General features: G+C 58.2%; 1 non-coding gene across 1 annotated transcript; it reads left to right on the top strand.

The window, feature by feature from the left end:
* The first annotated feature begins 1,237 nt into the window (after nt 1–1,237).
* Nucleotides 1,238–1,310, top strand: TRNAG-CCC. Its single transcript has one exon. It is a non-coding gene; the product is annotated as a tRNA-Gly (tRNA).
* The last annotated feature ends 12,580 nt before the right edge of the window (nt 1,311–13,890 follow it).

Genomic DNA, 13,890 nt, shown 5'->3' with positions numbered 1-13,890 from the left:
CAAGAACTCTATGAGGGAAGCCCTATCAACAAAGCCCATTTTACAGATGAGGAAACTGAGGCTCAAGGGGTTTAAGGGACCTGCCAAAGGTTATACAACTAAGTCAGTGGCAGACCTGGAATCAAACCAGGAGCCAGCCCTCCTTCTTCTCTGAAAGAAGGGAGACAGGATTAAAAATTGGAAGCCCAATTCAGGAACCCAACTGCTCACCAGGAGGGCAAACAAAGGAAGCTGGAGAGACTCAGGAAGGAGAATGTACCTGCCCAAGACATAGCATCATGAATTGTCATAATATTGGGGAAAGATGCCCTTAGAAGTTTCGAGGGCTGGAGTGGGGGGAGCAGATCATATACAAATTATCAGGAATAAAATGGCACCAGACAATGAGGAAACATTTTCAAAATTCTGAAGGAAGTAATTTCCAGTCTAGGATCCAGTATCCAGGCAAACACACAATCAAGAGTGTTGGTAGAATAGAAACAATTTCAAAGATCCAAAGGCTTCAAAAATTTACTTTGCATGAGCCTTTTCTCAGAAAGCTACTTGAGGATGTACTCCAGTAAATCAAAGGCATAACCCAAAAAGTAGATCCAATGGGACTCAGGAAATAGGGAATCCAAAACCGGAGAGAAGCAGAGAAATGCCCAGGGTGATGGTGAAAGCAAGTCCCAAGACAACCACTGCACTGGTGACCTCAAGATGAGGTGAGAAGAATGGTTAATAGCACCTCCTTTCCTTCCCAAATGTGTCCCAAGTAAAGTAATAACTAATGAGCAACCAAAACAGCATGAAGGGAAAAAAAGAAGGATCCGAGAGGTCAGCTCCAAGAAAATAAATAAGTGAAACTCACAGAAAGTGGATATATTTGGCCACTTTTAGAGAAATCTTACAGCTCTTTAATTAGTAACAGCTGCATAGAAACGTATGCAAATGAAAATATAAGGCAATTGCTAATACAGGCAAATTTAAAAGTTGCTTAAGAAAGGAAATGAAATCATAGTTCTTTCCGCGGCTTAGCTGAGAATATTATCTACACGTTCATAAGAAAGTAAACCCTGAAAACTGATGTAATAAAAAATTGTGGGGTGACTAAACTGACAGTTGTATGTGAAGATGGTTAAATCCTCCGACAGCACAAAGGCAACAGGATGTTGTTACAATTAGTTATGTGATGTAAGGTATAAACATGTCATTTTAAAACATAAAGATAAATTCAGATAAAACTCTGAGGAGGACTTCCCTGGTGGTCCAGTGGCTAAGACTCTGCACTCCCAATGCAGGGGGCCCAGGTTCAATCCCTGGTCAGGGAACTAGATCCCGCGTACCGCAACTAAGAGTTCGCATGTCGCAACTAAAGATCCCGCATGCCACAACTAAAAAAAATTCCGCATGCCGCAACTAAAAGATCCCTCACACAGCAATGAAGATCTCACGTGCCGCAGCTAAGACCTGACGCAGACAAATAAATAAATATTTTTTTAAAAAAAGCAAAACTCTGAGGGAGCTGAAATGGCTGTTTTCGGGCGGCAGAAATCAGAAGGCTGATGAGAAGTGGGAGGTCATCCACTCTCCTTATTAGCCTTATACTACGTAAGTGTATAATTTTGACAAAATATTTCCATGTGTAATTCAGATACAAAATACAGCAACAGAAAAAAGGAAGAAATGGAAGACCACAGGGGCGTGCTTCACTTCAGGGCCGTCTGGAGGTCCCCCTGGTGTGTGGGCCTCTGAGCATTTCCTTATGGGTCATGATGCTCTAGTGGCCCCCACAGCTGTCCCCACCCAGCTGGGGTCTCGTCCTCAGAAACACAGAGATGCCAGAAGGGAAACGGATTTCCAGCCACAGTGTGGGGAGTTGCTCCTGCTGACAGACCCCTCTCGACAAGAAGTCAAAGGTGGGAATCCAGGCCAGGCCATGGTGGGGAGCCAGACAGAATATCCAAACAGCACCCTGAAGTCCGGCCTCCCGGGAACATGGCTGGGGTGCAAGGTGAGACACACCTGCGCCTCCAAGGCCCACCTTCTACCGCGCTGAGAAGAGGCAAATGGCGGATTTCAGATTTCAGTGCTGTATTACCTCTCTCCACCCCCCTCCCCCCTCCGCAGCCTCACGCCCCTCCACGTGTCGCTGAATTGGTGTCGGTTCCAGGTCCGTTGTAAACTCCAGGGGAAAGAGTGGACCGTGATACTCTTCCCAGGACATGGGGCTGCCCAGCCAGCCCTCCTTCCACCCTTCCTGGAAGCCCCCAGCTCGTGCCCACAGCGGGATGGATGGCGTGGCCCTGCCGTGTGCCCGTCTGCACATCCGTGGATGGCCCAGGACAAATGGGGACGGACAGGAACACTTGTCACCGACCCTGCAGATCGGGCACAGCAAACGTTTCCACAGCGCGCTCTTCCCTTTGCAACTTTCTCCCTCTGGTGTCCCCTGGGAAGGGGCTGAACAGCCGTCACCTGCAGCAGGGCTTGGGCTCCCTGAGAACGGGGCCGAGCTGAGAGGGGCTCTGTCGGAACCCCGCATCGTGCTGACTTCAGGCAGGCTCTCGGTGAGGCTGGGCTCTGGGGACCGAGGGTGGGCTCCCAGCTGAGCCTTTGGGCCGGGTGTGCCCAAGGCCCCTCCTGGCAGCACTGGGGGACAGGACCACTGGCCCCAAAGTGTCTCCACCTCTCCCGGTCCCGGGGCCAGCATCAACTTCTCACCTTGCTTAGCAACAGGCTTCTCTCCAGGAGTGACCAGGCCCCCTGCTGAAGGGGGTGTGTGTGTGCGCGCACACGTGTGAACACGTGTGTGTGATGCGTATATGTGTGTGCAAGCGTGTGTGTGCACCCATGTGCATACCTGCATGCAAGTGCGTGCACATGTGTGTGCAGTGCCCCCAAAGGTGCTAACTGAAGGGTCAGGAAACGGGGCAGAAATGGTGAAATGAAAATACAGAGGACTGATATTCCTTCTCACCCTCAACAGATCACTGACGTCCGCCGAAACTAGGGGGCGAACCTGGGCCTGCCTGAGTCCGTGAGGCTCCTCGGAGGGTCTCTGCACGGGCATCTCCCCCAGAGGCAGAGGTCCTGCCCCCAGCCAAACGTGGCCATCTAGCCAAGCGGGCCCTTTCTTCCTCATCCACGTCTCATGACAGCGGGAATTCCCACCTTCTTAAAGCAAAAACAACAGAAACACTCAAACCCAGGGGTCACGAGCAAAGCCCCGGAGACACCCATCCTGTGACCCAGCACGAGCCAGGAAGACACTGATGTCACTCGCGAAGCTGGCGTCTTGCTCTGAGACCCGGGCATCTGAGCGAGCCCGGCGGGGCGAGGGCTCAGGGTCTCCAGACACCTCTGCTCCCGGCTGCCCCCTCATCCTCATGCCCCGGCACCGGGCTCTGCCCTGTCCTGCGGGCCTGGAGGGGCCCACGCTGCGCCCAGCCCAGGGAGGAAGCTGGCGCTGAGCTTTCTTTCCTCGACGCCTGCTGCAGGAGCAGTTCTGTGCAGGCCCACATTCCAATATCGCTAGCCTGGGCCTGGTGTTGAAAGACGGCACAAATGATAAATTAAATGAGAAGGAAATGGCTGAGGGCCCCCATTCATAACCCAGAGTCGAAGGCGCCGGGCCCATGAATCTCCCCTTGAGCGCTGCTGCGCTCATAAAGGTCCAATTCACGCCAGAGCCAGCCCTGCAGACCTGCCCAAACAGGATTTACCCCCAGCGGCCGGGGGAACAGAGGCTGGGGGCAGGGAGGCTGGAGGATGGAGGCTGGGGGACACACACACGTGGACTCGCCTTTGGCCCGTTGTTCCAAAGGGATTTTCCCTCTTCCTGCCCTCCCCCACTTTCTTACCCAAATAAGAGGGTGCATGGTCACCTCACAGGACCCCCACCCTCTCCTGGCCTCTCAGCCTCTCTGGAAGCCCTGGCCCAGGTGTACAGAGAACAGTTAATTGCAAAAACGTGTGACTGGGGCAGCCCCCCCCGCCCACCGCATGGCACTTTTCCTGGGTAATGAATTCAAGCGCGCGGGAAATGCCAGCACGAAGAGCGGGGCCAGAAAGGGGAGGGGGCTCTGTCCCCTCCCAAACACGCTCCTGGCCACTTAATCTTCCGCCTGGGTCAACACAGCGATGGCTTTGCTCCGATTCCGAGGCTGTGGTTATGGCCCCTCGCCCCCCGCCCCCCTCAGAAGGTGCACTTGGATCACTGGGTACAAGACTCAGGCCAAGGGAACGGCAAGTGGGCAAAGCGGTAAATATGTCTTTCAACAATAACTGAGTCTCGTTTAATCTCCACTTCTGAAGGATTCGGTCATTTCAGGGTTAAGGTGATTTAGTTCAGGGCTTCCCCCTCTCCCACACCCCCGGGACGTCCGGAGACCAGGGTGATCCCAGACATCGGGTGGGTCCCAGGCATCTCGGGCTCCAGGCTGGTACCCGTGGATTCCTTGGCTCCTCCGACCCCTTGGCGATGAGGTCCACCCCTGGCCTGCGGTGAGGCCCCCACCCGTCCGCTAGCTTGACCCTCTTTGCTGCCGTTGCATGACTGTCCCTGGTCACCGCAGGCTTTCAGGACTTCGGGGTGGCCCCGGGCACACTCAGCTCCTGCCTCCTCTGCCACCTGCCTGCCCGGGCTGGGGGCTCAGGCCACCCCTCCAAGACAGGGGCCGCTGTGACCCGGGTGCAGGGCAGCCTGGCAGGGGAGGGTCGGGGCTGAGCTCGGGGGCCTGCCACCCAGCGAGCCCTGCACCCCCAGGTCCACCTCGTCAGGAGTAGAGGGACGGGCCAGCACCGAGGGGTCCAGTCACACATTTCCCCAGATCCTCCGCAAACAGAAAGGCCAAGAATTTACTGCCTCAGTGCAGCTTGATTCTCTGGCCTCACCCGGTGCAGCTCCTTGGCCCTGAGTTCACGTCCGGCCCCCCAGCTGGGGAAGAAGACAGGGGGTGGCGGGGTCCCCATCAGTTAACCCGTCATGATGTCACCCCCGATCCCATTGACACATCTGTGTCCGTGGAGCGAAGTCTGGGCTGAGAGGAGGTGAGATCACACGATCGCCGTGTTCGCAGCCTGGAGGGTGGAGACTGGGGTGTGGTGGGGGCCCAGCAGGACGCAGGTGGCTCACTCCGCAGGGTAAGCCGAGGAAGGCTAGCCGGGGGGTCTTGTACAAGACGCGGGCAGGGCTGGGGGAGGAGGGGGCATCGATTATACCCCCAGGGCTCTTAGCATGGGGGCCCCTGCAGGGGACGGGCAGCTGGCAGTTACTGGGCCTGGCCGGGAGGGCGGCGTGGGGAAGGGACACAGGGAGACCCGCAGTGCCACCCCCTGGCCGAACCCAGCCAGAGGCAGAGCCGGGAGCCCAGGGGCCGTCTCCACGGCCAGGCTTCCCGGCCGCCCACCCCACCCACCTCCGGCCCCGGGGTGCGAAGCAGGTAGAGACAGGCAGGTGGAGCCGGGGGCCACGAGCCCCCCATCCATCTTCTCAAAGCAGTTCTCATTCTGCAGAGGTGGCGGCCATAACGAGGGGGGTTGAGCTGTTGACCACGTGACTGGAGGCCGAAGTCTGACCTCGGGGTGGGGTCGGCACCCTCTGGACCACCAGGGCAGGGCCATGCCTCGCAAAGCCAAGGAACCAAGCATCGAACCAAGCAGAGAACCTGCCACCCTAAGCTGGGCACTCCTAGCGGGCCCAACACGTTACCCTAAGTGTCCACCGGGCTGGAGCCGGCTCCCCGGACCCTGTGCAGTGGCCCTGAGGAGTGACGAAGGCTCTGAGCGCCCGGCCACCGTGTGGGGCGTGTCCTGGGGCCGCGTCGCACAGCACCATGGCCGGGCTCAGACGGCAGGGAGACCTCTTTCCCTGTCCGGAGGCGTCACAGGGCCCTGGCCCCTGCCCTGGACTCCGGTGGTCTGCTGGCGATCCTTGGGGCTCCTCAGCTTGTGGACACGTCACCCAGCTCAGCTTCATCTTCACACGGCCTCTCCCTGTACACATCTACGTCCACATTTCCTCCTTTACGAGTCCTACTGGGCTAGGGCCCCCCTAAGACCTCGTTTTCACTCGCTCTTTGGCAAAGCCCCTATTTCCAAATAAGGTCACATTCTGAGGTACTTCAGACTTCAAGGTGGAAACTGGGGAGCGCAATTCAGCAGACGCCGAGGAGGTCCCCAGTGCACCGGAGGCCCTGCCCCCACTGAAGGGCCTCCACAGAGGGAGCAAACCCAGGCCCAGCTCCCCTTCAAAAGGTCCCGGTGACAGAGCCGGGCCCACCCAGGGTGTCACAAGGGTTTTGCACCAAAGCTGCAGCGAGGGAGCCTCTGTGGGCGGCCTGGGCCCCAAGACCCCAGGGGCACAGGACCCCGGCTGCTTCAGGCAGAGGCTGGGAGTGGCACGCACCGCATAGCCCGCCTGGATGGCTCAGCCGCTCCCCCCGTCAGGGCTGCTCGCGGCCCCAGCGGCCAAATTTGCCTGGGCTTTCAATCACCCCGACAATTCTGGAAACACTTCTGATGAGGCGGGTTGGGTTACAATCACAACTTCTGACTTCAAGAGGGCCGTAAAACAGAGACCCTGAGCATGCTTTCCGCTTTTTTTCCAACATTAGCGGCTTACCCGATACCTACTCTGAGGTTCCAGTTTCCTGAAAGCCGATGACACGTTGGGGCCCAGGGCCGGCGGTCGCCCCGCGCGTAATGAGCATGTACGCGGCTCCGGCCGGGATCACAGACACACACGTGTCGCCCGGGCCGTCATTTTTTTTCATTACCCATCGGATTGGGTTTATCTGTCTTTTCTACCTGAAAAGCTTCCAGCATAAAAGATGAAGAGAGCGTCCTCCTGGGGCCCGCTGTGGCTTCACCTCACTCCAGAGGTCAAGGGCAGAACAGAAGCCCCGCCCCACGTCCCCACACACGGAATCCAGGCACGGCGGCCAGGTCAGCTTCTGCTCCCAGCGAGGGTGCCGTGCCTGCTTCGTCTCTGCTCTAAGTGGCCTCAAACTTTCTCTGCCTTGGTGTCCGTCACCTTCCCGACGGGCTCCGGAACGAAGGCCCTCAGGAAGGGGCTCTGCTGCAGATCAGGGGCCCCGGAGCCCAGAAGGGCAGGCCCCCCGTTTCTAGCAAGCAAACACCACCAGCTTGTGGCTCCACCTAAGTGACGGATGTCTGAGAACAGAGACTGGGGGACGGGGGAGGAAGAGGAAGAGAACTGGCCTTCTCTGTGCACCGACTGCGTCCCTGACCTTGCGTCCTCAGAGCCCTGTGAGCCTCCCGTGGACGAAGGTCACCGGCTCCGGGGAAGGGAAGTGGCTTGTGCAGAGCAGCCCCTATACCCGGTCGCCAGCCCCCAAATGCCCCTGCTGCTTCTGCTGCACCCCAAGTTCCCAGAGGGCAGGGGCGGCCGTGGGGCACGGCGGGTGGGCGGGCAGGCAGGAGTGGGTCCCAGGTGGGTTTGCTGGGGGCGGGCGTGCTATGGGTGGGGCTCCTTCCCAGTCTGGGAGCCGAGATGCGGAGCCGGGGGCTCAGAGGGAGGGCAGCAGGGGTGAGAAGGCAGGTAAGGACACACCCTTGCAGCGCAGGCGCTTCTGGGGGCAAGGTTATTCCACGTGATCCCGAAATAGTGGATTCACGGCCTGAAGCCTTTGTCCACACCCAGGGAGTGTGTGAACCTCACTTAATTAATGACAATGCGTCAGCATTGTGACAAATGTCGCTCCTGAGGCAGGATGTTAACCATGGGGGGAGATGGACAGACCCCTGCACTACCTGCTCGATATTCTGTAAATCGGAGACTGCTCTGAAATATAGTGTCTACTAATTTTTTTAAGGCGAATAGACAGGCTCCTGCCCCGCCTCCAGAAGCACACAGTCGAGGTAGCAGAACCAGACAGAGGAAGAGAGAGAAGCTGCCGTTGGGGAGCCTCAGACCGAAGCCTGGGGGACCCGGCAGCCCTACTCACAGGGGATCTGCCGGAAACCACGGGCTCTGCTGTCCAGCGGCAAACGGACGCGCCCACCTCCTCCAAGACCCTGGCCTCAGCCCCCACACAAGTCTCTCACGCCCCTCGAGCAGTCCTGGGCCCTGCAGAGGCCCTGCCCTTGCTGAGAGGTGGCCCAGGGCCCTGCACAGCCAGCCAGGCCCCCACCCTGCCCTCCACCTGGGGTTGGGGATTGAATGCAGCAACAGACCCACAGGAGCAGCTGGTTGACATGTGTCCCCCCAGCCTGGAGTCCCACGGGCCACACTGGTGTCCCCCCTCTCCAAGCATCGCCCACTCCTGTCCTGGGTCCCCATGTCCTGTCCTGTGTCTCCAGTCCCTGTGCTATGTCCCCATGTCCTGTCCTGGGTCCCCATGTCCTGTACTGTGTCTCCAGCCCCTGTCCTATGTCCCCATGTCCTGTCCTGGGTCCCCATGTCCTGTCCTGTGTCTCCAGCCCCTGTCCTATGTCCCCATGTCCTGTCCTGGGTCCCCATGTCCTGTCCTGTGTCTCCAGTCCCTGTGCTATGTCCCCATGTCCTGTCCTGGGTCCCCATGTCCTGTCCTGGGTCCCCACGTCCTGTCCCGTGTCTCCAGCCCCTGTCTTATGTCCCCATGCCCTGTCCTGGGTCCCCATGTCCTGCTCTGTGTCCTCCAGCCCCTCTTCTGAGATGCTACCCCACCCCACCTGGCCATGGTGGAGAGTAAAGTCCAGACCGTCCCTCAAGACCAGGAGGGACATGCACAGTGGGATGACCGTGTGGGGACACAGGGAGAAGACAGCCGTCTACATGCTGAGGAGAGAGGCCTCAGGAGGAACCAGCCCTGCCCACACCTGATCTCGGACTTGGAGCCTCCAGGGCTGCTCAGTCATGTTTCCCAGGTCTTGGGTCTTGATATTCTGTTCAGAAAATCAGGAAGACCTAGATTTGAGAAGCACACACTTGGAATGGAGCAGGGGGGCGGGGCTAGTAGAGGCCAAGCCAGCCCAAGGCAAAGCTTGGGGTGCAGGGACCAGGACGATTGACCCTGCCAACAAGCAGATCGGATGTTTAGACTGGAGCCACCGTGGGCTCTGGAGGAAGCAGCAGCCCCCAGGGTAGAGGTCACTGACGTGCAGCCACGCCAAGCAATTCCCATGAAGGCCCCCCAAGCAATTCCCCTCACTTGATCGGCGGTCTTACAAAATCGGGATTTGAATGCCTTTAGTCTGCACACACCATTGGTTGCAATAATTCCCATGAACTCCTCTTGCCTGATGTGAGACACTTTGCACATTTATGTTACTTGCCTGGCTCGGAAAGGACGTTCACCCTGCCTGACGGGTTAACCAACCAATTGGCTCTTCTTTTCATACATTCATTCATGCAGCAATTTTTTACTATTGAATAAATGTGTCCCCATAAGCAGGTCTGGCTGCGAAGTACTCGGGACTGGACAAGACAGAGTCCCTGTTCTCAGGGGACGCATAATCCGGCAACAAAGCCACCGTGCCGTGAGAAATCACAGGTGCGGGGAGAGCCGAGACCCCAACCTCAGACTCGCCAGCCCTGCCACAGCCTTGGCTCCTGGACCACGAACTTCCAGAGTAAAGGGAAATTTATCCAAAATCTGAGCCCTTAAAAAAAAAAAAGAAAAAGACCAGGAGGGACCTGCCCACCTCTCTCACACTCCCCCGTTGTGGGGGGGGGGGGATCCCAGCCCCAGGGGGCCCCATACCTTCCCAAACGCTCCACGCCCTTCACACCCGGCCGTCTCTGCCCACACCTGCCCTCTGCCCGACGGGAGCCCACTCACTCTCCCAAGCCTGGCCCTGCATCCCCTCTCCGCGGCATCTGGTGGGCCCCAGTTCAGCGCCGGCGTTCCCTGGCCTGCTCCATGCCTCCTACGCTGGTCTGCAAGCTGAAGGAAGCACTGCATCCGCCGCGTTAGCTGCAGTAGGCGTGCGATCAGGGTCCACTCAGAGGGTGAGTACGGCTGCCTCCTGCCCCGTGGGCCCCAGGCCGGCTGCCCGGGCTGCTCTGCTGCCCGGCTCTGCTTTAGGGGATGGGTCGCCTTGAGCTGGGGCCGACAGACGCATTTCCCTGCTCCACGCCTGCCCAAGAGCCAGAAGGACGGCCGCAGCCCGGGCCACACCGAGGCTGAATGGCCACACAAGGCCCCTGCCCGGGCAGTACAGGAGCCGCCCTGGGGGTGACCAGCGCTCCGGCCAGGCCGGCGCAGGGCTGCCCGTGACCCGCAGGGCTCCTGTGCACGGCAATCCCGCCCCGCACTCCACAGCCAGCGCCCCCCCAGCCCAGATGTTCTGTGGAGACACATCTGTGGGCCGCATGTGACCAGATGATCTGCAGAAATGGGACCCCGGGAGGGAAGACCTTAACAGCAGAGCCATAAAGACTCTCCCACCCTGGATGTGCTCACAAGAGAGTCCTTATTGGGCATCATAAAAATATCATGCCTGCTTACCCGGGATTTATAACGCAATAAAATGTAAACAAACAGCTTTTTAGATCAAAGTAGCATAAATAACAGACGCACTGGCTTCTGGAGCAAAGTTAATAAATCGGAGGGTTTTCAGCTCAAAACCGTTCTGGCACTGACACCTCCCAACCTGCCAGGCTGGGGAGGGGGCAGCTGCAGCCCCCGGGATCCACTGGCACACGTGTCCACTTACAACGCGGCCGTCAGGACCCTCACCCACAGGCCTCGGCTGCCCGGGCCCACCCTGCCCTGCCCAACTGTGGTCCCACACGGGGTGGGGGGAGGTCCAGCCTTTTAACTGCCCCCCGATCTAGGCCAGGCTGGGGTTCCCTGAGGACCATCCGGAGGCCAAGCCCAACCGTTATCCCCCCAGCTCTCCGCCAGGTCTCTGCCTTTTGAGCTGGAGGCCTGGGCTCCCTGTGTTTCCCTAAACAGTAACCAGAGGCCGTCCTGGCCCTCAGTTCCCTCATCAACCATCCAAAACCCCACATCTCCTTAGGGCCTCAGAGCAACTCATGAGCGCCCCCGAGACCCCCCGGGATCTCCCCAATCCCCGTGTGCACACGAGGTAAGTCCACAGGCTGAGACGCGTGCCCACTCGTGCTCCTGTCGGGGGGGTGTGTGTGTGTGTGTGTTTTGGTGAGGGGTGGTCAAGGATGGACCTTCAGAAGCCAACTCTTTCCTTTTCCAGCTACTGCTCCTCCCGGATAAAGGGCTTCACCGCCTCCCAGGTGAGGCTGGTGCCGGCCTTGCCCGTCCCAGGGGTTTCTGGGTCCCAGCCCTCACTCCCTCAGACCGTGATCTGCATCGTGGGGTTGGACCAGTGCTGGGAGCGAGGGGCCCGGGCACTGGCTTTACAGGTAGGGGAGCCAGATTTAGCAAAGAAAAACACAGGGTGCACAGTTACGTTTAGATTTTAGATGAGCAACGAGTAACTTTTAGCCTGAGAACGCTCCAAATATTGCACGAGACACGTGGCCAGGGGCTGAACTGAGTCCCCCCAAAAGGTTATGTTGGAGCCCTAAGCCCCCAGACCTCAGAATGCGATGGTATTGGGGGATGGGGTCTTTACAGACCGAATTAAAGTGAGGTCGTTCGCATGGGCCCTGCTCCAATTGGACTGGTGTCCTTATAAAAAAGGGAGGTCAGGACGCAGGCCCAGGGGACGGCCATTGGGGAAACAGGGAGAAGACAGCGTCTGCACACCAAGGAGAGTAGGCCTCGGGAGCCCTGCCCACACCCGGTCTCGGACTTCTGCCTCCAGGACGGGGGGAGAGTGAACCCTGCTGTTCAAGGTGCCCGCCTGTGCTATTCGTTGTGACAATCCACACACACACTAATACACGGAGTTATCCTGAAAAGTCATCTGTCGTTTCTTTAAATTAAAAGTTAACTGGGCCACCTCCCTTCCCCTCTCCAGACGGTAGAGCCTAAGCCTTCCCCTCAGCCGTCACCAGAGACGTCCCACCGTCCCAGTGCAAACCCTGGGCTCTTCCTGTGGCCGACCACTGCTCGGGTTTGGGGACAAAGGCTCACACCTGGGGTATAAGCTGTGGCCTCAACGCTGGCAGCCCATGGCCACCACGTGGGGCAGACTGCCCATCGCAGACACCCGGTCTGTCACTGGTCGGCTGGGTCGCCCCCGAGCCACCTGGGCTCTGGAGCTCTGGAGACGGGGGGGTCCTCAGGACTCTCAGTGATATTCTAGGCTTTTCCTGAGTTGGGAAAACAGACGCTGGCCGTGGGCTCAGAGCAAGAGTCATGGGGAAGAGGGAAGTCAGGGCATCAAAGGTCTGGGAACATCCAACTGGGCGGCAGACACCTGCTCTGAGTAGCCATCAGCCCACGAAGACGTTATTTGCTGGAATTCTCCCACGAAGACGTTATTTGCTGGAATTCTCCCTGGCACGACACAGCAGCAGGCAGCAACAGGAGAAGAAAGGAAGGGAGGGGACTGCACCATCATCGGACCCGACGCCCTGGAAGGCGCAGAGCTCGCCTGGACCGGCCAGCGGTGCTTTGGTCGCAGCCTCCAATCTTCTCCACGGGGCTCAAATGAATTACCGCAGTAATTAAAACAGCAGTGGTTCTGTGAAGACAGCCCAGGGGTCCGTATTTATTCTCTCTCTCCATGATTTTCATGCCGTGTTTGTTCCGATTATGAGCGAAAACACGGTCTGTCTCACCCGCATCTCTGCAAAGCTAGCACGTTAGTGGGAACGTCCAGCTGGGTCCCCGTGTCCCCCGGGCCCTGACTGGGGGACCCATCATGAACTGGTGCACCCGCGTGCATGCCCCGGACCTGCATGCACACGTGTGCACGGGCTCCCCAGGGCCCCGCACGTGCCAGGGACCAGGATGGACCGCAAGGGGGGCTCCCAGCGTTGACTGTGCTTTGGGCACAAACCATGTAGAGATTGTTCTACTGCCAGAGAAGACCCCGTGTCAGCGAGGGACGGGACCAGTCCAGCCGTGCTCCTTCCCCGGCCCTACCGGGCGCCCAAGCGCGTGCCTGAGGACCCTGAGCGAGGCGCGGCTGCATCGCCACCCCCCATACCCAGGAGGCCTCCGTGAGCGCTGCAGCGGGTGATCTGATTCCAAATGTGCTTGTCTAAAAATATCCCCTTTCTGTGTATTTTGACTCCAAGCCTGAGAACACGAACGGGTTTCCGTAGAGAGCAGGAGACGTGAAACCTGAAACATCTTGGAGTGATTTGGGCGCTTTCTTCACGGGACATTCTCTCCTGTTGTAACATGATGGGGTTTCTCCTGAATTTCAAACATCAATTTGGCCAAGGCAAGCGGAGTGTTTGGTCTTCCAAACCGTGAAGATCTGAGACCGTAAACTGTTGTTTCTTAAATGTTTCAAAGCATAACATTGACACCGACTTTTGCTGTAAGACAATCTGGGAAACGTAATGGCCCTAAGATGTTTTACGCGGCGTAGCAAATCGCTCCCGACACTGACGCTGGGGTGCGCGGAGGCCACTGCGCCATCCGGCTCTGGGACGGGAAGGCGAGCGGGGCTGGGGCGCCCCGTGGCCCAGGGTTAGGGTGTGGCGGCCTCTTGGGGGGTCACTTTTATGAAGTGACAGGCGCCTTGATGTGAGGCGTGCTTTGGCACACACAGAAAAAGAGAGAGTGCTTTTTCCTCTCCTTAAAGGGGGCGGGGATCACGGACACACACACCTTCATGCTTCTGGGTCCCCTGTTTCGTGTGGAAGGGACATGACAGCTCGCGGACGCCCTGGAACTGCTGAGAACGTGAAGCGTGGTCCTGATCCTTGGAGGTGAGCTTGGAATCTGAGGCCAAACCCCCCTTTGGAGCAGGGCCCGCCTGGATCAGGTGGGATCATGGGAAGCTTTCTACCTTTCTACCTTTCATTTGAAATCAGTTGATGAGATTTCATTTTGTGAATTTCACATTCTGGCTGGGACTCTC

The sequence above is a fragment of the Balaenoptera musculus genome, chromosome 1 (genome assembly GCF_009873245.2).
Source record: "Balaenoptera musculus isolate JJ_BM4_2016_0621 chromosome 1, mBalMus1.pri.v3, whole genome shotgun sequence".
In the NCBI taxonomy this organism is placed as follows: Eukaryota; Metazoa; Chordata; class Mammalia; order Artiodactyla; family Balaenopteridae; genus Balaenoptera; species Balaenoptera musculus.
This window is presented reverse-complemented; position numbering and strand designations above follow the sequence as displayed.